Source organism: Ictidomys tridecemlineatus, chromosome 13 (genome assembly GCF_052094955.1).
Source record: "Ictidomys tridecemlineatus isolate mIctTri1 chromosome 13, mIctTri1.hap1, whole genome shotgun sequence".
In the NCBI taxonomy this organism is placed as follows: Eukaryota; Metazoa; Chordata; class Mammalia; order Rodentia; family Sciuridae; genus Ictidomys; species Ictidomys tridecemlineatus.
This window is the reverse complement of record NC_135489.1, coordinates 43,166,615-43,191,305: the sequence shown is the minus strand read 5'-3', so window position 1 is coordinate 43,191,305 and position 24,691 is coordinate 43,166,615. Positions and strand designations below refer to the sequence as shown.

General features: G+C 41.8%; 1 long non-coding RNA gene across 4 annotated transcripts; it reads left to right on the top strand.

The window, feature by feature from the left end:
- Positions 1-1,363: 1,363 nt before the first annotated feature.
- On the top strand, positions 1,364-23,598 carry LOC120886209 (uncharacterized). Of its 4 annotated transcripts, none has more exons than XR_013429622.1 (4): positions 1,364-4,890; positions 7,358-7,481; positions 8,839-20,294; positions 21,205-23,598. It is a non-coding gene; the product is annotated as an uncharacterized LOC120886209 (long non-coding RNA). The 4 variants fall into 4 exon arrangements; XR_013429623.1 differs by having other exon boundaries at positions 7,358-8,990; positions 13,153-20,294; XR_013429621.1 differs by having other exon boundaries at positions 7,358-19,613; positions 20,214-20,294.
- The last annotated feature ends 1,093 nt before the right edge of the window (positions 23,599-24,691 follow it).

Genomic DNA, 24,691 nt, shown 5'->3' with positions numbered 1-24,691 from the left:
AGAGTCTAGAATATGGTTGCTTAAATATAAAGTACTAGGTTGAAAATGCATTTTGTCTTATATAATACAAAGAGATGGTCAGACTTCAGGAGGACCTCCAAATCAAGGGTAGGGACAACTTATTTTAAAATTTTAAAATAGACTATTAACAAAACAGCATGTGAAAAGCCAGGTCTCTCTTGGCAAGTATGAGACACAAACTTAAAGGACTTTACTTCCATCAGCCCTTGCAATGACAGAATGACTTGCAAGTACTTTTTTATCACTGTGCAAGTGAACTTCTGCCTTTTGTGATTTCTATGGAGCTTTATTTATTTATTTTGGGCCAATCAGAAAGAAGTTGGGGGAAAAGTATATTAAAAATCCTCTAGCCTCTCTTTTTTTCCCCCCATAAATAATTGAAGTGAGACCAGCAGCCTAACAACCATTAGCAATACAGAAAACAGTGGCAATAAAATTGTGAGCAAGAAAATAGTGAGGAAGAAAACAACAGACCTCCCTTTTCATCTTCCAGCATTTCACTATCAAAATAAGACCCATCGGGTCTAAAGGCATAAAAACAATGATAGGACCATTTGAATTAAACCAGAAACTCGGCTGAGAAAGTTTATCCCTATGACCGTCGTGGAAGAGAAAATAAGATGTTCTTTGAGGGAGCAGCAGTCCCCCTTCTAATGTGGACGTGGGGCAGCTCATTTGGTTGCTCGTAGTCACTGAACCCTCAAATCGCAAGTTCCCACAGAACATCATGGATCTGTCCAGGGTAGCCCTGCGGTACATTCTCGGTGGCGATTTGACAAGATGTGGACATTAGTTGCTGAGATGAAATGTGAAATTGAAGAGCCCTCCACTGAAGCAGTCAGACACCCAGATCAAATTTAAAAATTCCATTGCACTTTCCATTAGGAGGGCTAGAGAAGCCTCAGAAAGCCCATTCAACCTGAATGTGCAGGAACATCACTCCATGTGCCCAGGCGGCTTCTCAGTGATCACCAAATGACAACATTTTCATCACTACTCCCAGCAGCCTCTACCTGTGACCACCATGGAAGGTTCTGGAACACAGCAAGGCAAATTATGGTGTTTTATTTTATCCTTGAGTCAGTTTCTTTTCTTTTTTTTTTTTTGGAGGAAATCACCTGGTTTTTATCAGCCATCCTGAAAAGTCTCCTAATGTGCTGGGGCATTTGCTTATTTTCCTGGAGTTGAATGCAAGTATTAATGAGCTCAAACAAAATGGGTTTGTGATTCCTCCAGCCACTACCTGTTTATAACTAGCCTCTGGAAAACATCTTAGTTTTCTGTATCATTGTCAATGTTAAGAGTTGGTAATATCTCACTCTTTTTTTTTTTTTTTTTTTTTTTTTAGAGAGAGAGAGGAAGAGAGAATTTTTTTTTTAATATTTATTTTTCAGTTTTCGGCAGACACAACATCTTTGTTTGTATGTGGTGCTAAGGATCGACCCGGGCCTCACGCATGCCAGGCAAGTGTGCTACCGCTTGAGCCACATCCCCAGCCCCAATATCTCACTTTCTAAGAAGGGAAATCACCTAATAGATCTGCTGGTGGGCAAAATTTTCTGCTTGTCTATAATTTTGACATAGAAACACATACTAAGCCCTCATATGGAGGCCCTGAAATCAATTTGGTCTTTTATCAGGGTTTCTTCTCTAGTTTGGCCCAATGTGAACACTAGTTACAATCTCACACTATAAGGCAGCACAAAAAATATCTGAAGAAATAAAACCTCACTGTGGTCAGATACTCTGGCTGCCAATTTCTATAGTCTTATTCAACAGAGAAATGTGTTTATTCATCAGAAAGCAGATTATGTGAAGAAAGTTGTGAACATTTGAGGTTATTTGAGGTTACATGGAAGAATATGCAGAAAGTATCCAGAATTGTAACTAGCACATAGTAACATTTTTTTTGGTACCTGCGATTGAACCCAGGGATGCTTAACCAGTGAGTCATATCCCCAGCCCTTTTTATATTTTATTTAGAGACAGGGCCTCACTGAATTGCTGAGGCTGACTTTGTACCTGTGACCTTCCTGCCTCAGCCTCCAGAGCCCCTGGTGTGCCACCACACTTGGCCACATAGTAACTTCTTAATAAATGATAGTAATTATTTATCATTATGGTTTATAGTAGTTGTTGAGTAAATACCATGGTCCCAGTGGTGTCACTGTATAAGTTAAAAACACAAAAGGATATTTAGGCAACAGGAGACCCTAATTCATCAAAGTCTCTTTGGCTAATCTTTTGTAAAGATAATAACAAAAATCTCACTTTATTATTTCATCTAGAAATTGCATAGACTCCTCAATTTTTCACTTGAAAAATAATGGGGCAAATGAGATATTTCTCCAAGGTAAATCCAAGCTACAAAAAAAAAAAAAAAAAGAAAGAAAAGAAAAGAAATCATGTCTGTGATGTTGCTTACTAGAGAGTACACTTTCTTTGTGTTCTTTTGAGGATCCTTGATTTTGACAAGACTGCCTCACACATAGAAAAACAATTAATTAAGCATTTTGTATAATTGCTTGTGTAAGAAGTGAGACTTGACCAGAATTCTGCTCTGAACCTCGTCCTTCATAATTATTTGCTTTTTGCCTTTCAGAAATTACCAAATCAGCACTATCGAGCCTTTTAAACACACACACACACACACACACACACACACACACATGCATGCACACGCACACACACGCACACACACACAGAGTTTTGAAAATAGGAAGAAATGAACTTTGGGGCTGATCTGCATCTGTAAGATAGAGTCCCATTGATGAGTCACATCCTTTCAACCCATTTGCTACATTCTCCAGTTTATATTTATTCTTTTTTCCTAAGCTTTAGACCGTATAATTTTCAGCTTGTTCTCTGCAATCTGTTAGGCGATCCATTTTAAAGCTATGCAGTGGCTATTTTCAAGAAATATTTTTAATAAGATAAACATTTCATTAGATGGTTCTTGCTATTTCATATCCCCGTGCCTCATAGTACACTGGTCAGCGCTCAAAGTTACTTCGATTTGCAGTCTCACGCGCAGCCCATCCTGCTCAGAACCACTTAGCTTTGCTTCACTGTTCCCCTGTCTAAGCCATGGCTGTTCATGAGAAACCCCATAATACAATTGCAGCACCTCCGGGGCACCATATACATTTATGTAAGTTATCTCTTCGTGCATCCTTTGGGTGTCAGAACCTCTCAGCTTTGCTAACCATAAAAAAATCTGCCTTGAGCATATGACTAACTTTAAAACCCTAATGATATGGATGTCATATTTCAATTTTTAAAAAACCTTTCCCTGCTCCACCCCTGAAAAATTCCTATAAAACTTACCCAATGGAATCATGCTGTGTTTAAAAACAGAATGTATTTAAAAGAGAAGTCTTGAATACGCTCTAGTTTAAAGGAAAGAAAAAAAAAAAAAGCCCCAACAAGAACAAAGCAGAGCTGGTCAAAAGATAATAATTAAATAAAAAGCAAACAGATTACTCTTCAAAGTGTAATAAGAACCACTATAAGCAAATTGCGACTGGAAGCAAGAATCTGTGTACTTTCCTCAAAGTTATCAGGAGAGGAAATGTTTTCTAGGGCCTTAATGAATATAAACCTAATTAGTTCATTTGGGCATTGGGAGGTGGGAAGTAAATCTGTAGGGCTATTCAACAGGGACGTTTAAGTGGTTTCAATATTATTTTTAATAATAGCATTAATAATAGTAGTGATAAGAACAATTATGTCTGATGGCAGGGAACTTCCATTGCGTAAAGACCATCTGGTTGTGACAGTCGGATATAAAATTCTAAAATGAAATCCTCAATCTGTCCCTCTAAGGTTGCTTTGGAGATAATAGATTCCTTAATTTTTTTTAAAAAAAGGAAAAAATCTATTCTTCCAAACATACAGCAATTCCTGCTGAGAAAACAAAGTCTGTATGTCTATTTCTTTTCTAATTGTTGACGTCTCTAAATTTAAAAAAAAAAAGACTCTGTAAAAAGGCTTATAATCTAACGATGATAACTCATTAGCTAGTTATTTATTTATTTATGGCTTCTGAATATCTTGATAGGTGAAAGCATCATTAAATTCAGTTACTCCTTATTTCCACAAGGGCAGGGGACAAAAATTTCCCCAGGTTTCCATCCTACAGTGAAGTCTATTTAAAGAAAAATTGGTGTAGGGGGCAAAAATCTTTGTTCTGTGCCAATTTTAAAATTTGTCTTTTAAAACTTGTGAAGTAAAGAGAAAGCATTTAACTCAGAACTTGGAAAATGGTCAGAATTCATAGATATGTTATTTTGGTTTTCTTTATTTACCTAGGGTTTAGATTATCTAGTGGTATCAAAATATAATTGGGACGTATATGAGAGCACTTAGAAAAGTCAAATCCATAGAGACAGTAGACAGAACAGCAGGACTACCAGGTGCAGTGGTGCACGCCTGTAATCCCAGCCCTTTAGTAGGCTGAGGCAGGAGAATCTCAAGTTCAAAGGCAGCCTCAGTGACTTAGCAAGGCCCTTAGTGAGACCCTGTCTCAAAATAAAAAAAATAAAAGTTGAGAATGTGGCTCAGTGGGTAAACACCCCTGGGTTCATTCACTGGTACAATTAAAGATGAAGTAGCTATACAAACATTGAACTCCAAAAATAAATAGGGAAAAAAGTACCGTATGGTGATAAAACAAAGCATCCAGTTCTCTGATTGCCTTCTTTCTTTGTGTCATGTCCATATGTAAGGGTCCGGTGAAACGTCGGAAGAAGAGACTACAAGGCTTCATGCAATGAGCAGGAGGGAGTTTATTGAAGAGGATCCTAATTCAGCGTGCTGAGGCCCAAGGCTCACTCAGGAAGGGAGAGCGGCCCAGAGCCCAGAGCAGAGGTCAAGCAGAGCTTAAGTACACTTTTGGGGGAGGGCGGGGGTGGGGGGTGGGGGTAGGGGTGGGGGTGGGGGGGCTTTAGCATACATCAGAACAAATCATCATGAGGCCCCGGAAAATTGAACAACAACTCTGAGACATGATTAGCACATTCATTGGCGGGAACAGGTCGGGCAGGGGTGATTGGTCACTCCTAAGCGGGGTACACATTCAAACTGATTGGTTCGGGCCCTGAGACAAACTGCACAGGGCCCTAGGCTAAATGGCCAGTAGGGCATTGTCTTAACTATCTCAGGAATTTCAGGTTCTGGGTGTAGCAGAGGAACTTAACAATACCTAGTCTTTTACATTTTAATTCAGGCTTTGCAGCTTAGAAACTTTATCCTTTCACATAGCACGTAGCAAATGAGCTGCACCTGAGTGTGGCTTCTTATAAAGACAAGGGGCAGAAAACCCAGTGCTCTGCAAATCTTGAACATGAGCCCAGAGAGACCCCTTCATGATCCTGTATCCTGCTCTGCAGAATACCCCACTCATCGCAGAGCCCTTCCCTGGGTGAAAGGGAAAATGTGGGTATTCTGAGCCAGACAAATTCTAAAACTGCTGAATGACGTCTGAATAGTAGGAATTACGTAGGCAAAACAGGCTGGTGTTGGACAATAGATGTGCCCTGCTGGTCCTTATGCAGGTATGACCTTGAACTTGAAATACAACGTTTGAAACAGCTTTCAGATTAATAAAATAATGAGTGAAACTGGCTATTTAGAACCATGAAACAAAAGCCTGTGTTTTTACTTTTTGATTTCTCTTGTGGCTTAGGTTGATTTGGATATAGCCACTGCCTTAGTTTTCTTGCTTTTCTGTGGCCTTTAGGAGATGCCTAGACCTATCTATTCAGCCTGAAACACCAGCTTCCTTTGGACTCCTTGTAACTTGTTATTATTTTATTGGTGACCTTTTATTTCCTGGAGATGTGCAAGTGTACCCCAAAAAACATTAGTATAGAAAGACGAAGAAGAATCTTTAAATTGAGAGTAAGAACATGTTTCCCTTATTTCCTGTAAGAATATCACTCTCTGGTTCTTAAATCTATTCAACTTTAAAAAAATGGAATCATGTCTGTGGATCCATCTGTGGCTCCTCTTTTATTCCTTTTTTTGGTACAGGGGATTGAACTCAGGAGTACTTAAACACTGGGCCACATCCCCAGCCTTCTTTTTTTTTTTTTTTTTTTTTTAGTATTTTATTTAGAGACAGGGTCTTGTTGAGTTGCTTAGGTTCTCACTAAATTTCTGAGGCTGGTTTTGAACTTTCAATTCTCCCGCCTCAGCCTCCCAAGCTGCTGGGATTACAGTCTTTCATTTCTTGTGGCACTTGGTCAGGCAGGTGGTGCCCATGGTAGAGGGGCCTATCCTAATCGCATTTGGAGGCACATCTCCGCACACTGGACGATCAACTCAACCTCCTGGAATTGCATCTTGGCTCTCTATGAAGTGCTTTAAAGACCAAGGAAGAACCCTAAAGGACTAAGAAGGTTTTGCCTTGTGCTCAACCTAGGAAGAATTAAGCCTATGATACAAACTTATGGAAAAAATTTAAAATTATAATGACCAAACCAAGAATAAACACAAGCTCCCACAGCCCTCTTCTCTGCAGGTGTGTGGGGAACAGGATTGGGGTTGCAGGATAGAAAGATATAAAACGACTTCTCCTTTCCTTTGTTGGGCTCTTGGAGGTCACAAGTTCTCATTGTCATTGCCTGGAAAACTAGAGAGAGTAAATTAGGATGACAGTGTCAATCTTTGCTTATAGACAACATGTTTAATTTCAAAGCATCTTGACACAGATCTCAGTCTTCATTTTAATCTAGGATATATTTAGCTATAAATGACTCTGACATTATTTCACCTAGTCCTGTTATTTTTCTATCACAACTTTCTTTTTTTCTTAAGCTTTTTTTATTCAGACCGAGACAATGAGAAGTTATATTTCTATAATTTTTCAAACACTGTCAACTCCATGGCTTTATTCGGTCCTCTCTGCCAAGTTTTTTTTTCTTTTTTAGATATAGTAGAGTTTATTTGGACATATTATACATATGCAGAGTATGACTTATATAATCCCAATGGTGCAGAAGATGAGGAAGAGGAAAGAGAGACTTTCTCCCTCTCTCTGACACCAGAACCATCTCTTCCCACCAGGCGAGAGCTTGCATTTGTGTTACTTATAATCAGGCAAGTTGGTTTCAATTTCCTCTTCTGTAGCTATTTTTAGCACCCTGAACAAAAATCAGGCTCTTATAGGAGGCATATACACACTGAATCAGTGAATGAACTTTTCAAATAATTTGTTCTATGCCACAATATTCAGCAAGTAAAGTTAACGGATTTATTGGTCCATGGGAGATCAAGCTCCTCGTTTGAATGATCAAACGAGTGGCATCTTCTTCCTTCTCTTTCTCTTTTCCAGGACGAGTTTGACTCTCATAGTTGCTCTGATATCACATCCCCTGTAAGGTCTCCTGAGAGTCTGAGATGACCTCTGTAGACGGAGCTGATTCCTGGAAGGAGGTAGCACGCTCATTCTTTGGTGGGTGAGTCCAACCCATAACAAAGATGCAGCAGAGGAGGAGGTCCAGCTGTCTTTGGAAACCTCAGTAAGACTTTTGTCCTGTGAATGAGCAGAAAAGGGGTGGCTTTGCCCAGAAGGAAGAGTAACAGACTATTCGTGTTGAAGCTAAACTTTCTATTGCTCATGCCCACACCCATTTTTCTTTTTTTTTTTTCAATATGGAACGAGGGAGGCAGACAGGTAAGAAAGTAGTGGGAAATACTTTCCCCTGCATTCCTGAATACTGCACTGCGTCATAATCCCTATAACTTGGCCACATGGGATGCCTGGAGGACCTGTGGACCTGGATTGGTCTTGAGAGGTCCCCATTGTTTGGAAATCACCCCCTTTTGTCCTCCATCCCCTTCTTTCCTCCTTCCTTCTCTCTCTCTCTCTCTCTCTCTCTCTCTCTCTCTCTCTCTCTCTCTCTCTCTTTCTCTTTCTCTTTTACCTTGCATAGCAGCTTCTCCTTGGCACCTCCCCTCATCCTCCTTAGTGACAAAGAGAAAGGTATTTCCCAACTAAAGCAAGTTCTAGAGAAATATCTTCACAGCCTAATTAGCTGGCTCTAATTTGGGAGAACCTTGGCTGTGTATGTTTCCTAATTAGACTAGGAAAACCTAATGGGAGTGCTGGTTCCGCCTCCCCCAGGCGAGTACCCAAAACAGCTCCCATCCCAAGGAAACTGCGCTTTCTTTGTGATGACTCTCCTGAACTTCAGCTTCAGTTGAACTTGTGCCTTTTACAAGAAGAAGGCCTTACCCCACCCCCCACCCCTGGCCAGTTGTCCATCAGATGTGTCAGATCACTGGACAGTCTTGAAGAGGTCTAAGCTTAACCCTTTAAAGTTGCAGGAGTCTTCCGGTTTTCCTTCCCTGCTCTAAGCCTCTATGTACTGTGATGCACACACACAGACTCATTTCCTTTTGAAGAAGTGAAAGGAAATTCTTCCTGCAAATAAAAACAAATTCCATTATTTCTTAAGATTTCCCAGGCTGAAGTGGACTGTGGTCTGGACACGGGTACCTCACCTCGGGCAGAGGCCACTGTGTGGCTCAGGGCAAAAGGAAGGGCGCATAAAGCCAATGGTACCAATTAATTTATGGGGGGGGGTATCTCCTAAGGCCCACAGGGGTCTAATAGCTCAAGGTATTGGAATTGATTACCCTTGGCTTGCTTAATATCTAATGTCCTTGATGATCACAAAGGATCTGTCTGATGTGGAATTTTAACTTCTACATCTGTATATAAGCATCATGGTAGAGGCTGTCTGGACAAGAAGAGGAAGTTTGGAAAGAGTATGAGTTCAAGGCACTGTTTTTTTGTTTGTTTGTTTGTAGTGGGGACTGAACCCAAAGATGCTCTACAAAATCTTTAGCTGTCTACCCCCACCTTTAAAAAAAAGTTTGAAGTGGGGTCTTGCTAAATTGCCCAGGCTGACCTCAAACTTGCAATCCTCCTGCCTCACCCTCCTGAGTCTCTGGGATTACAGGTATGTATGACTGCACCTGACTCACCAACTTCTAATCAAAAAACAAGCCCATCAGACATTATGCCCATGATCTTTGTGTTCTGCGGGGGGGGTGGGGTGTCACTTCTCCCGTTCACACTCAGGAAAGATGTGCACCACAGTACAGGAAGGCAAAGACTCTCCTTCTAAGCACATCGACTTCCCTTGCTGATAGAAGGGACCAGGCCCTCAGTAGTCTTTCCATACATAACAAATCTCTGCAGTGCTATCTCCCTGCTCTGGAGGTAAATTCCCAGATCTCTCAAGACTCTGCTTGGTCTGGCCCATCTCTCTCTGCACCCTCATGAGGATGTCCTCTTCCACTCTGGATGGACTCTGCTATTCTGGACCTTCTTTAGCTCTTCCAATCAGTTCACTGCCCCAGGACCTTTGGATGTAGAATGCTCTTTCCTTTCACTAGCCCTAGTAGAATCCTTCTTATCCTGCAGCTCAACAATTTCTTCCAACACCCTGGGACCTGACCAGAGCTCTCTGTTATAAACACTCATAGTTCACTGGACTTTTCCTTTAGAGTACGAATCAGTTTGCCATTGTGCCTTCATGGGAATTGCTTGCCATCTGCTTCCACGAAATAGGAACTTTTTCACCTTTTCACACAAGGGTATCCATGGTCTCACATCAGATGGTGCCCAGTAAATATTTGAATGAATGAACAAATGAATTCACTTATTGAATAAATGGATTCGTTAATTGATATAAAGCAAAAGACGCATTAGAAAAACAACTGAAAAGGGGGAAAAAAGACCATGGTTGTTGACAGCCAGGGAAGGGAGGAACATATAGACTTAGCATTTGGTGATTGCAGACTTTGGAATTAGTATTTTTTTGTCATAGGTTTCCAAAGCCCTGGAGAACGTATCTTAAAAGCTACGATTCCTACTCATGGGTGTTGGACAGTAGAGACTCAGTCAGGTATTCATATACTAATGTTATAGCATCATTATTCAAAGGAGCCAAAAGGAGGAAACAATCCAAATGCCACGATGGTTATGTAAGATGTTGTAGACTCATCAAGGGGAATATTATTCGGCCTGAAAAAAGGAAAGACGTTCTGACACATGGTACAATATGCTAGATGAAACCACTAGACAGAAAAGGAAAAAACATAATGGAACTCCACTTACATGAGATACCTGGAATTGACAGACTCATAGACAGAAAGTAGAATGATGATTGCCAGAGGCTGGGGATAGAAAGAAATGGGGGTGGTGGTGGTTAGTGTTTAATGGGTTCTGAGCTTTGGCTGGGAAAGATGGAGGAGTTCTAGAGATGGATGGGGAGGTGGTTACCCAACAAGGTGAATGTACTAATGCCACAGAACTATGTGTTTAAAAATGTTGAAAGTGCTTTCTTATGCATATTTTACCATATTTAAAGCAAAAAGCAAGGGAATGTGAAACACACACTCAAGTTCAGAGTCCACTCGTTTAAATGAGGGCTCACTGTATCTATATGATTCTGTTTATTTATCATTCTTCATTTGTATTTTTTTTTGTTGTTGTTGTTGAAAAATACCCAGCTCTTCCTCTGAGTATGGCATCCAGTGTTTGTCAGTGTGTCTTTCTGCAGAGGTTCCCTCCTCAGTGCCAAGGCAGCAGAGCAGATTGCATTTCTACAACAAATGGTAGTCCTGAAATTGGGCCCCATTTTAACTTCTGTGTGTTTGGGTGTGGTAGCCCAAGCCTGTAATCCCAGTGACTCAGGAGGCAGGAACATCACAAGTTCAAGTCCAGCCTGGGCAACTTAGTGAAGATCTGGGCAATTTAGCAAGACCCTGTGAATGAATGAATGAATGAATGAATGAATGAATGAATGAATGAATGCACTGGGGTGTGGCTCAGTGGTAGAACACCCTGGGCTCAATCCCCAGTACTGCAAAAGCAAACAAAAATCTTCTGTGTTTATGCTGGTTTCAAATGAGAAACCTCACTAGGAGAAACCAATATAGATCTTATTTTTATACTTCCTTTGAATTTGCATGCGTGATTAGTTCTCAGGTACCAACTATCACTTAACTAGAGAGATAAATGAAATCTGAGAGAAAATTAGTGTTTGAAGCCAATTCTAGAATTTCCTTAGGGTTGTGCACAAGGGGGGACATGGCTGGTATATGAATCTCAAACATTGGATCTCAAATAAAGAATGATTTCTTGGAATGTGGGTTGATTTTCAAGATCCTGGCCCTAGACAGGCTCACTCAGAAAGTCTAGAAGATGATGGTAAAGATTTGCATCCAGCACCAGCACTTGAGGCCCTCCTGGTGCAGGGGAGGATCGTGGGTTGACATCGCGGGCGACCTTCAAGGAGGGGCCTTCAGCTAAGACTGTATTCTTTGTCTAAATAGTTTGTATTGTACTATTTGTAAGTGGTGAGGAGAGCGTCTGGAGATAGAATATGAACGCAGACCTCTGTGGAAAGCAGTTCTCCTCCACCACCTTCAGCTTCTAATCTGGAGCCACCAGTTGGTAGATTTGGGAGTTCCTGATCCTGCCGTGGTCAAGCCACAGGTTTCCTTCCAATATGAACGCCCAGGGTTTCTGCAGATCTCCTGGGGGTTCTAGTATGTTTAAAGATCACCTGTAGACTCCAGAGAAAGTGCCCTGCCCTTGAGCCTTTTCCTCCCAGAGGGTCTCTTTTTCATTATTAAAGAATCATCAGGCTGGGGATTAGTTCAGTGGTAGGTGTGCTTAGCATGCATGGGGCCTGGGTTCCACCGCCCCACACCAAATAAATAACCCTCATTCCACATTTAAGGAAATCATGATCTCATAATTACATATTCAATCTAATAGTTTTTGTTCATTTGGAGAACTGGGGATGGAATCTAGGGTCTTGTACATGCTCTGCCATTGAACAACAGCCCCAGTCAATTGACAGTTTTGATCATGAAACTCAACCAGTTTTAAAGGCAGATGAAATAGAAGCACAGAGAGATGATGTGATAATGTCACACTGGATTAAAACCAAGCTATCAAGACTCTGTCGGAGAGGTTCTTTCAGTGATGCTCACTCAGCTTTATCTAAGAGACATAACTGTTCGAAAAGGGTGGCACACACTTGTGATCCCAGCAATTCAGGTGGCTGAGGCAGGAGGATCTCAGGTTCAAAGCCAGTCTGGGTAACTTAGCAAGACTGTCTCAAAATAAAATAAAACAAAATGACTGATTGTAGCTCAGTGGCAAAATGCTTGCCTAGCATGTACATTAACCAATAAGAACATGATCAAGTGGATTCCTTTCTTTCTTGTGGATTCCATTTTCTATACACTACCCCCCGGGGTTTATTAGGTAACACTTTGGAATCCACTGAGGCTGAACATATTTCAGGAGATTATTTGAGTGCTATCCAGTCTTAGCACATCATGTCAAAGCCTAGATTCCCAGTCTAGGAGTTGAAACTGTACTTGCTGCTTATTTCAGATTTTGTGTGTGTGTGTGTGTGTGTGTGTGTGTGTGTGTGTGTGTGTGTAACTTGCTGTTGTTGGGTAGGATGCTCAGGTGTAAGGGCTATAGAGATGGGAATGAAGAACTGGGTTACATGGAGCTGGACTGTGTGGGAAGACTGTGGTGGCCACAGGGAGGTGCTGAGAGAAGAGAAGATGGCACACTAATGGGGCATCTGAGAGAGGGAGTGTGGCCAAAGGTGGACGTGGTATGTACTAGCAGTGCAAGCTTGTAGGAATGATCCCTTGAGCATCAGTTTGCTTATGTTTAGAACAGGGATAATTAAGACCTGCTTTGCAGTGGTGTTGGAGGACCAGAGAACATATAATATGTGTGTAAAAGGGCACATATATATGTATGTGTGCGTGTGTGGTACGTGTGTACGTCTTGGGCTTTAAGAATAATGCCAAATTATATATTATTCTTGTAATTATAAAGAGTTGCTTTAAAAAAATAGGTAACATGTTGTAACACAGATTTCTAGTTTTTTAGGGGTCCTTTGAGTTTGTTTATGGGCATCTTCACATCTATACTTTCTTGCTTTGTTCATGGAGCCAAACTGAAGGGGAAATGCTACCTCTCCAACTTATCCCACGACTATCAGAAGCAAGAAAGCAAAACATGTCAAACCCTCTAAAATTTTCATTAACTCATGGTCTCTTACGAATTTTATTTCCCAGGAACAAAACAGAGGAAGAAGAGTCCCAGCCAATGAAGTGTTTACTGTCTGGCTTGGAAAACAACATTCTGTACAGCAAATAAACCAGAGGGCAACCCAAGGTCACGTGCAAATCACGCCTGGCCCTCCGTTCCCAGGGAGGAATGGTCGCTGGGGCTGGGGTTAGCTTGGAAAGGCATCATGGGAGCTGTCTAGGGTAGTATTTGAGAGTGGACTTTGGAGGCAGACTAATATCGTGGAGTCCCTGCCCCACGACTGGTTATTTTTGGCTAGTCACTAAATTGAAGTCCTTGGTTACCTCATTTGTAAAATGAGGAAACTAATATTTGCTTCTCAGGATGTTGGTTAAACAAAGTAACTAGGAGAACACTAAGTACAGGTGTTAGACCAGAGTAAATGATTAACAAATTGGATATGTGTCTCTTGTTCAAGGTGAATCTTCGATAATAACAAACATTGACAAGGATATGGAAAAACTGGAACCTTCCCCCACCAGAGCTACTTGTGGGCATGTAAAATGGTGTAGCTGTCTCTGTAAAAGATCTGGCAGCTCCTCAATATATTAAATGTGGAAGTGCTATGTGACTCAACATACATACAGCTGGGGTTGTAGCTCAGTGGTAGAGCATTTGCCTAGCATGCATGAGGCTCTGGGTTTGATCCTCTGCATCACATAAAAATAAAGGTATTGTGTCCATCTATAACTAAAAATATTTTTTAAATATACATATGCATAAAACTTGTGCATGAATTTTATAGTAGCAATTTTCATAAGAGTTAAAAAGTGAAAAAAAAATCCCAGTGGCTACCCACTGATGAATGGATAAACAAAATGTGGTATATCCACACAGTGGAATATTATTTGGCAAGAAAAAAAAAGAATGAAGTATTGATCCATGCTAAAATATGAGTGAATCTTGAAAACTAAGTGAAAGAAAGAAGCAGGTTACAGAAGAATCAATACTATGTTCTATGATTCCATTTATGTGAAATGTCTGGAATAGGAAAATGATCCTCAGAAACAAACAAACAATATATATATATATGAGGCTGCCAGGGTTACGGTGGGTAAGGGGAGATGTGGGAATATAGGAGAGAAGCTGGAGAGACAGCAACTGGATCTAAGGCTTCTTTTGGGGGGTAATGCAAATATACTAGAATTAGCAATAATGGTGGACCAGTATTGTGAGTGTATTAAATGCCACTGAACTATATACTTAAAAATGGGTGACATAGTCTATAAAATATAGTTCAATAAATCTGTTTAAAAAAGATAAATTTAATAAAAGATGCTGTGTTTAGAATTGATAGAGAGTAGGGAGGAGGGCTGAGCAGAAAAAACAACTGGGCCATGAAATCTAGCATGGGATCACGAATTCCGCCATGGACGAGAACATTTACACAGAACAACTGTGGGGTGGGGTGAAATGCTAAGTCGAATCCTTTAAGAGTGAGCAGCGTGGCAGCTCCATTGACCCTGGAAGCTGCCCAAGGCCTGCCCTGGGTGGCAGGAAGGGCGGAGAAAGTAAAGTTTTAAAGAATGCAATGCAGGCCAGGTGCAGTGGTGCACATCTGTAATCCCAGCAGCCATTCTGGAGGCTGAGGCAGGAGGATCACGAGTTCAAAGCCAGTCTCAGGAACTAGCAAGGTCCTGTCTCTAAATAAGATACAAAAAAAGGGGGGCGGTGCTAGGGCTGCAGTGAAGGGACAGAGGAAATGGAGGCAGAACTGTGGTCATTTCTGATTAGAAATGGACCCCATAGGATTAGGCTGCGACGCTGTGGAATAGCACTTGCCTGGCATGTAGGGGACCCACCCCCCTGGAAAAGAAGCAGAGACCCCTCTCTGGGGGGTCTGGGGTGAATGCTCTGGTCTGGACGAAGGGACCCTGAGGTCCTCTCGGGACCTCTCCAACCCTCCAGTATGGGGTGTGGGCATCAGATTCGAGCTCTGGACAGTGGTGTGGCTCCATTTGGGCTGTTCTGGGACACAGAGGAGAGATGCAGCCTCCCTGGCAGTGCAGTTTGGTTCCTGTGAAGACTGTCCTTGGGGCAGGAAGATCTTCATTTCTGGAACACAGCAAACACAAATACGAGATTTCATATCTTCTCTGCCAGTCTCCCCCTTCCCTGTAATTGGAAACTTTCGCCCTCAGTCTCACCTGTAGGATTCTGTCTTCAAATGCAGAACTCTCTTCACCGGCCGCTCCCCGACCACGTCTGTCTGTCTGTCTGTCTGTCTCTCTCTCTCATTCCTTCAAATGCTCAGGATTCTTTATTTTTCTGTTCTTTTGATTAGTGATGGGGAGGGGAGGGGAGGGAGAGGCCCAGGACTCCTCTGTTTCACGAGTTTCCCATAAAGCCTGCAACTTCTAAAGGCGGCTCTCAGACCCCCAGGCCTTCTGTTGGACAGTCCTGGGTCTGCCTCCTCCTTCCATAGGTGGGCTTTGTGCTCAGAGGCACAGAGACGGTGTGCAGCTCCCTGTGGTGTCTGGACCAGCCGCCCACTGCCCCTCTCACTCCCACTCCCACCTGCCCAAGAGACTCAGGACCCCCCCCACACACACACACTGGCAAACATCCAGAAAAGCCCTTATTAAGAAGAGCCCTTTATAAGGCGTCCTTGTGACCTACCCCTGTGGCCCTTAGTATGCTGCTCAAGCAAAGCCCCAGAGAATCTTTGTCACTCCAATCACCATTATTGTTCAAGACGTTCGGTTTTGTCATTTTCCTCTATGAGACGCATATGACTGGAGTGCCTACTCTTGGGAAGCGAAAGTCACAGTAGATTGCTACTTTGGGTTTATGGGGGGAGAGTCCCATGCTGTGGGGACACTCCCTCCTCCCCTCTGCGTCCCCTGCACCCAGACGGTCCTCGCCTGCCCGTTCAGTCATCAAAGTCAGCTTTCAAAACAACCTGTGCTTTGCACTCTGGGCCTTTTCAAGTGTGTGGCTTTTCTTTCCAAGATTGAAAGAAATCTTCATTTTCAGTCCAACACAAGAGCTCAGCCCCCAAACCAGCCTGCAAGTTTCTTTCCATCTTTTGGCCCATTCAAAACACATATGGAATATTTGGGATTTCTCAGGCGTTCTTAAGGCCTCAGAACTCCCTGGAGATTTTGAACTTTGGGGCCCAGTGTAAGAGCTAAGGTATTTGTGAGCTCCCGTACCCTGAAGTCAACCACCTGTCCCTGTGCTTATTCCCAGAACTCTGACTCTGAACCACCTCTTCTAAACTGGCCTTTGTTCTGGATGTCCAGGGCTCTGAGAATAATCATTCACTCTTTCATTCATTCATTCATTCATTCATTCATTCATTCATTCATTCATTCATTCATTCATTCATTTACTCATTCTTGCAATTGGTTCACAAGTAACCCAGAGAGGGGCACTGAAGGACATAAATGTAAGCCCTGAATTTTAGCCTATTCTATGCCTCGCCCTCAAGATAAGGTCCACAAGACCCCTGAGTGGGGAGGAACCCGTAGATTTAAGTGGGATATAATTTCCCTACCATAATGTAACAATGCTTCCATTTACAGATACCTTGCAAAGCTTAGTTCTGTATTGGCTTAGGTACAAATTTGATCAGAGATATCAGTGTAAGGAAACCTTAATGAGCCCTGGTCTTTTTATGTAAACTGGTCTCTAATTAAGACAGAATTCCCCCCCTGAGAAATATACACAGAGCCTTGTTCTATTAATATACCCTTGGGCCATTGTTGCTGTGTACTTTGGCCAGCCTTCCCCCTGCCCCTCAACTGTTGACAACACTTCAGGAACCCACATGCCTAAACCTTTGGGGTGAAAAGGAAGACAAATCTTATAGGCTGCCTTCATGTGACTTAGTCTTGCACCTCAAGGGTCCTTCCCTGACACTTGGATGTACAGCAGGAGAAGTCTCCCCACCCGGTCTCTGGCTAACAACAAGTTTCAGGTGGTGCAAAGTCTCCTACTCTGGTCCCTATTGTTGGGATCACTTTTCTGGGTTGCAGAGGGAGACAAGAGTGTTTGAGTATGACAGTAGGAACCAGACCTTCTCCTCATGGACTCTGTAGTTAAGCAATACACTAGAAATCCAAGATGCTATCAGTTGTAACATGGAACACCATTTTGTTTCTGTTAGCATTCTGTGACTATGACAAAACGCCTTAGGTAATCAACTTAATAAGGGGAAAGGTTTATTTTGGCTCATGATTTCAGAGGTTTTGATCCATGCTCACTTGACCTCGTTGTCTCTGGGCCTGTGACGAGGCAGCACATCATGGTAGGGAGCACATGGTGGAAGAAGCTGCTCACCTCATAGTGGCCAGTAAGAAAATAGGGAGAGAGAGAGAGAGAGGAAAGGGCCAGATAGAGTCCCAATATCCCCTTCAAGGATACCTCTCCAGTGATCTAACTTTTTCCCACCAGGCCCCACATCTTAAAGGTCCCACTACTTCCCAATAGTACTATGGGCTGGCAACCAAGCCTTTAACACATGGGCTTTAGGGGGGATGGTCAAGATCAATCCATGCTTAGCAATTTCTTAGAAGAAAAAAGAACGCAGCCCATTAAATTATGACAACAGTTGATTGTTAGAAAAAGTGCATCTTAGAATTATTAAACTGGTCATACATGGCTATGTGTGCAGGACTTGGAATGGGGCTACTGGGGTTCCAATCTCTGTTACTTAATGTCTGACTTTGGCAAACCATGTTATGCCTCAGTGTCCGCATCTCTTAAGACGAAATTAATAATAGTAGTATCTACTTGAGAGAGTAGGAGTCTTCAATGACTCTGTGAAACAGTTCACAAAGGACCTGTACTATGATAAAGGTCAATACTTGTTAGTTGAAAACTAATGAAGAATAGTGCTTTACCCCTAACATTATTGAACAATTAGCCTATTCCTGGTATGGTCCCGCACACCCGATATGGATTATCTTCACCTATAAGTCAGCTCGCCAAGGAGGGAGAAGGACAAAGGTGAGAACCCAAGGAGGAAGATGTGGTGATTATTCCCATTTTCTGGATGTTGGGCTGAGACACAGGGAGTGTACAGATACACAGTGTGCATCTTAAATAAATGCCCAGGACCTTCCCCCTTTTTAGTTATTTACTTTTTGCCTAATGTTTTACTTTAAACATTTTTTCCATGAAAACTTTTTACCATGAAGCTAATGAGACTCTGGGCCTCTTCTCAAGTGCTGGGAGCCACAGGAGAGCATTTACAGTGAGCTCACTGAGCAGTAGAGGGCCGGGGGCATGGCGGGGGGGGGGGGGACTCTCATTGAACCTAGAGACATCATCACGTTTGAGATGGGCCTGGAGAGAAAGAGAGAGGACTTTGACAGAATAAAAAGGAGGATGAGAACCTGTGTGGCTAAGGGAACGATATGTGTCCCATGTCTGGGGCTGGGGGGGCAGAAAAGCTTGGCTTCAAGGAGGGTTAGGGGACAAAGCAGTGAGTCTGGAAATAGGACTTAGGAAAAAAGGTTGGGAGGCTTTAAAAAGGGTATGACAGAGTATTAGCTTCGTCTTGCTGCTGTAACAAATTACTGCTTAAAGCAGAATTTATTATCTTATTGCTTTGTAGATAAAGAAATCTAAAATTAAGAGTTGGCAGGACTGTGCTTCTTCTAGAGGCTCTGGAGGAGAATGTGTCACCAAATTGCCTAGTTTCATGTCTTCCAGAGGCTACCTACATTCCTTGGCTTGTGGTCCTGCTATGGTTTGGAAGTGGTTTGGTCCCCTCCTTGAATCACTCCAATCTCTTGCTTCCATTGTCACGTCTCCTATAATTCACTTGGATCCTCCTGCCTCCCTTTTGTAAGGATCCTTTGATCCCATTGAGTCTACCTGGATAATCAGCAGTCATCTCCCCATCTCAAGATTCTAAATCTTATCTGTGAATTTCCCCCTTTTATGGACGAGAACATATTCCTAAGTTCTAGAGACAGGATATAAACATCTTTAAGGGATCATTACCTCTGACATTTGCATTAAACAACCAATGAAAGAGGAGCTACTAGAGTAAGGCACTGAGTTAAGAGCCCAGTGGATAGTCCAGATGAAGAGTGATCTGGTCATGGACAGTGGGTATGGGGAGGGCTAGGGGGTTGGCTGCAGCTTGGAGAAGCTGGTAGAGTCCTTCTCAAGGCCTTGTTCTGAACCTTTGCATACCTAACAAGCTCTCAGGTGACATCCACGTTGCTGGTTCCTCAACAGCTCAGCATCCCAAGGCCCTGGGGAATAGTATTCCATGAATGTCAAGAAAGAACCCAAGAGGCAGAGCCCACAGATCTGAGAAATCAGAATAGTCCTAAGAGAAGAAGGCGTCCTGAAGTCCCTAGAGGAGAAGAGGATTTTAAGGAGGATGTGGTCACATGGGAATAGAATAATATTGAAAACCTCCCAGATTTGGTCATTAAATCGATGGTGTCCTTCATGAGAGCATTTTGGTGGAGTTTGGGAGCACCAAGTGGGTACCAACTTTCTCTACCTTTATCTGAAAATGTGGGACCAGGTTAGCAGAGATGAGCAGAGGCCTAGGGGACCTTCCCTCTTTCCTCTGGCAGCAGCTGTGGTGTGTAATGGGCACTCAGAGCCACGTGGTCTCAGTTTATTGGCTTGCTCTGCTCTGGGGTGCTGACATCTCCATGGCATGAGCTTATTTTGGGACACACGAGATATTCATTTGTAAAGATATACAATAACAGAGAGCCTGACATAATAGGTCTCGTAAAAATTGTACAACTGCAGCAGCAGTTCCAAGAGGCCCAGCCCAGTTGACAGAAGGAGGGGCACCCTAGGGTCAAGGCTGGTGTCCAAGGGCTAACTCAGTCCATTCTTCCCTGGGACTCCATCATGCATAGCCATTTCCTTTTGGGGTTACAGTTTTTATTATCTCTGTGCCCTTGCCCCCAAGGGTTAAAGATAGATTGTTTTCTTCGAAGTGCATGTGACATAAAATTATGGGATTATAATTTAGTAGTAAATGCCATGCCTCTAAGAGCACATTAGCTATTGTTGACTTGTCCTGATTTTTTTTTCTACTTGGATGTCCCATCTCTTTGGACAGTTATCTAGCTTCTTCTCTTCTGTATTATGACTCCACCTACTGTGACCTCACCAAGCAGAAAGAAGATGTCCACTGCATCATGTGAGTATTTATGCAGGAAAATATTAATAAAGAAAGAAAGAAAATAGCACCAGAGGCTTGTCTGTCCTGTCTCTGCAGTGACAAGGGAACAACCATTTAAAAAAGAATTTTTCACAGGGCTGGAATTGTGGCTCAGTGGTAGAGTGCTTGTCTAGCATGTGGTGGGCACTGGGTTTGATTCTCATATAAAAAAGTAAATAAAATAGAGGTCCATGAACAACTCATAAAAATATTTTTAAAAATATGGATTTTCCACAAAGGAATAATAAAAGCTATTTTTTGAAATTTTTTTGTTTACATTTAAGTTGCTCATTTGTGCATTCCTTTTTAAAATTTTTGTTTATTTATTTTAGATTTTTCTCTTCCTCCTCCTCCTCCTTCTCCTCCTCCACCTACTTCTTTCTGCTTTTCCTCCTCTTCCTCCTCCTTCCTCCTTCTTCTTTTCAGTGCTAGGGGTTGAATCCAAAGCCTTGTGCAGGTAAGCAAGTGCTCTCCCACTGGGCTACATCCCCAACCTTCCTTTATAATTTTATACTTACTGAAAAATTTCTTCAGCTTGGCATTGGTTTATCTCATATATGTCTCTTGAACATATGTAAATATATATATATAATAAATTGGTATCTGTAAGACTTCACATTCGCATGACTCTCGTGAATAATTTTCCAGCTCAGTGTCTTTGAGTTGTTTGCCTGCATAGGATCCTCCTCTTGATGTCAAGAACGTTGGGGACGTAGCATCTCTTTCCTGAGAGATGTTCTGCTCTATCTCCAGAGTTCCCTTCTGAGCCATTCCATGGTTCTTTGACTCTGTACGGGCCCTGATGACCATGTGCCCCTGCTGCTGGCTGACTGTGATTGCAATGATGTATTTCAGAAATACTAAAATGTGAGTAAATATGTTTCTTTAGGTTCAAAATTGAGGTCTGCTTCTCCCAGTCACAAAGGAAGCCTTTTGCCATCTGGTCCCAGAGGTGGGTGTCTCACGGGTCCTGGATCAGCATCTCCTCTCACATCACCTACATTCCCTTCCAAACCTGTGATGAAGGCAGAAAAAAAATCCAAAACCACATGAAGAATTTGTTCTGGTCATTGCTGTAGAAACCTTCTTGGTGACTTCAGTGGGAAGTTCTTTGGAGCAGGCAATCCACACACATCTGAATCAAGCGTGTTCTGTCGGAGCCACTGGGATGTAAAGATTTTGCCATTTCATTCTATACATGGAGGTTGGGTAAGAAGACAGTGAGGAGTCCTTGTGCAGTGGCTGTAAGGAAAGGACCCTCCCAAATTTCCTTGAACTTCGGGTTTCTACTTGCAGCTTTCTTAACACACTGCGTATAGCCATGTTGTACAGAAAAATGGCACAATTTCTTGTGGGAAGAAGCCCCAGGTATATAGGCATTAGAGAGGCATCTACATTACTGTAACTTAATCTTACACATAATCCAATCTGCCTGGATAGATGCTTCTTTTGCCTATCACCCAGGACAAATCATACCAACAGAGGACACCCAAGATGCTCATACATTCTGCATAAAAATACATCTGTATATATTTTTTACTTTTCCCTGTTCAGTTTTCTTTGAGCATTGGAGTTTGTTTATTTGTTTTATATTTCAGCAGCTAGGGACCAAGATATTTCTCTTCTGTTTGTTTCTCTAACTCTTTTTACAGTTTAACAAGTCAAATACAAAACTCAGGGGAGTTAATAAGCCTCGTGATGGTATTGTGCATAGTATCACATTATCGATTGGATATACTGCATTGGAATGCTGTAGAAAAGCCCCAAACCAAAAAAAAAAAAAAAAAAAATCTCAGATGCCTGAAGCTTTGAGCTTTCCAATTAGGCTGAAAAAGTTCCCCTGATAACCAGTAGTACCAAAGCTTTTAATATTGTTTAGCTCTACCCGTTATTAGCAACGTTTTCTAGTTATGAAGGGCAGTGGATCACTGGATATCAGTGAGGTAGAGCATCTAACGCACGCGCACTTTCTGATCGAATATCCTATCTGGAAAAAAAAAAAACCCTTCAGTTTAACATAAACTGATCATAATTGGAAGCAAATGCTTCTTTCCCTTCTTCAATGCTATCTCCTCCTGTGCAGCCTATTTTGCATCCAAAGATACATTTGAAAGTCGAAATCCCTTAGAGCGAAATATTCTAAACTGACAGAAGAATTTCTAGTGGCACACCCGCCTGGAGCCATGTTTTTATGAGGACATCACTTTCTATTTCTAAGCTCCAGCATGCACTCTTGCTTTCTTATTGCTGGAAGCCATGCCACATCAGCTTGCCTCCCTCTCCGCTTTTAATGTTTTTTTAATGGAGTCCAGTTTTCCGCCTAAGTTATGGTTAGTTTTCTGACAAACCATCAGACACCTAAGTAACCATAATGGAGGTGTCCAGATGTGACATGGGAGAAGGAATGGCAAACTTTCATGCCTTTGAACGCCACCGTATTATGATCATTCGGTTTTTAACCTGTCCTCCGGGTTTGCCATAAAGGTGCATGGGGGCTTAAAAAAAAACATTTGAAAAAATTAATGTATGATATGAAGTCTTTTCTTGTAAGCCACAAGCTAAAGTGATCATTTCTAAATCTGACTGGCAAGCAAAGTCTACTGCCTCTACAGTGAAAGAGTAGTTCTGATGCATGTGCTTCTTGAGCATGGAATTGCTCACAGAACAATGAACTTAGTTGTCTAAGGAAACGTACTTTGCAGGTCACCTGGTTGGTCAGAAAATAATAGTAAATTCAAATGAATGGTAAATTATTGAAGATGCAAATTCATCCTAAATATTTCCAGGATAAAGGAAGAACTATATGCTCTTGAAGGGCAGCGATTTACACAGCTTTATCTAATGCAGTCTGGAAAATATTTGTAGAATGTTTGGTAATTAAATATGCTCTCAGCTGAGCAATAGTGCCTGGGGTGGTCTGAGTGGTAAAGAAAGGTGAGTGTTCTTGCTCTGCTGGGATTTGAAGATTTCTGCCTGGAATCATAGACGTTGTCTGTGACACTGAGTGTGGAGTTAACGATCTGTACCATACTTGGAGTTAAGTGAGTCCTGCATAAGAAATGAGCAAAATTCATCTTCCTGGATTCTCAACTACTGGTTTTTTGCTTGGACTTTAGGTTTTACCTCCATGTCTTTGCTTCACAGAAAGGCCTTTCCATGCCTAGAAGTCCCCTCTGTCTTAAGTTCCTTCATGTTTATATCACCAATCTCTGTCTCAGATGAGTTGTTTGCTGGTTTATTAAATATCTTCATCTAGTGAAAAAATAAACTCCCTGAGATGGGATGTCACTTGTCTCCTTCACCTCTGATCCCCTCGGCTTCTAGAATGAATATCATCATATTGTAGGCCCTTTAATTAGTACGGTCTAGAGAAAGAAAGAAGATTATAATATAGCTTCAAAGACTTATGGAACATTGGATGACCTGTAGACTGTGGAAAGAGATCATCTAAAATGTAGCCTGATGAGGGCAGGCATCTTTACACTGTACCCCGTCCCCTGCCAACATCGGTCATAGCATCTGATAGTTTATCTTGAAGGTTTGTTAATGGAGAAGTCTTAAAGAGGTGATCTGGTGTAATTCATGCCAGTGAGGAAATAATGACATGATGGGGGGCAGATTCTCAGGGATTAAGCCCACAAGAAGTTTCCCGGATCTTTATCTCAAATGTGGGCAATTCTATTAGCTCCAAATGCCTTGAACAAAGAGTGTTTTTTTTTTTTTCTTCTTGGATGAAGAATAGAAAAGTACTTTATCACATGATTAATATTTTGGGTGCTTTCTGTTAATCCATGTCATCTTTTATATTAGTTTAAAACTGTTCTTATTCCAAAAAAGCTGTTGAAGTCGAAGATTCATTAGAAAGATTACTAACTTAAAAAAAAAAACTTGTATGAATTTGATGTATTTTGCAGAAAGGGGCCTTAGTTTGATGTTACCCAGCTTAACTTTTCATCCAAATTGCCCTTGAGGAGTGTTTTTTAATCTGATTCATTTTTATCTGTACCTTCTGAAGTGGCATTTTACTGTTTTTTTTTTTTTTTTTTTTTTTTTATACAGGAGGGTAGAGAACATGGAAAGCAGCTTTTATTCACTCCAAGGACAACTAACTCGCACACAACCAAGGGCAGAATCAGTCCCTAGGTGCATTCATTACCCCGAGGGTGTCATGGGTGCCTGTGTCTTACTTAGGAACCTCTTCAGAAATAATTACCTTGTGATTAGAATCTGATGCTAATGTTATATTTTCATTTAAGAAGTCTAAAGTCTGAAGTCTTTATTTACTGAGAGAGGGAGTGAGCTTCTTTTCACCTTGTTCCTGACTGTTTTTCTGCCATTGCCTTAAAATAGACACAGGCAGGCAGAATTCTGAGCAC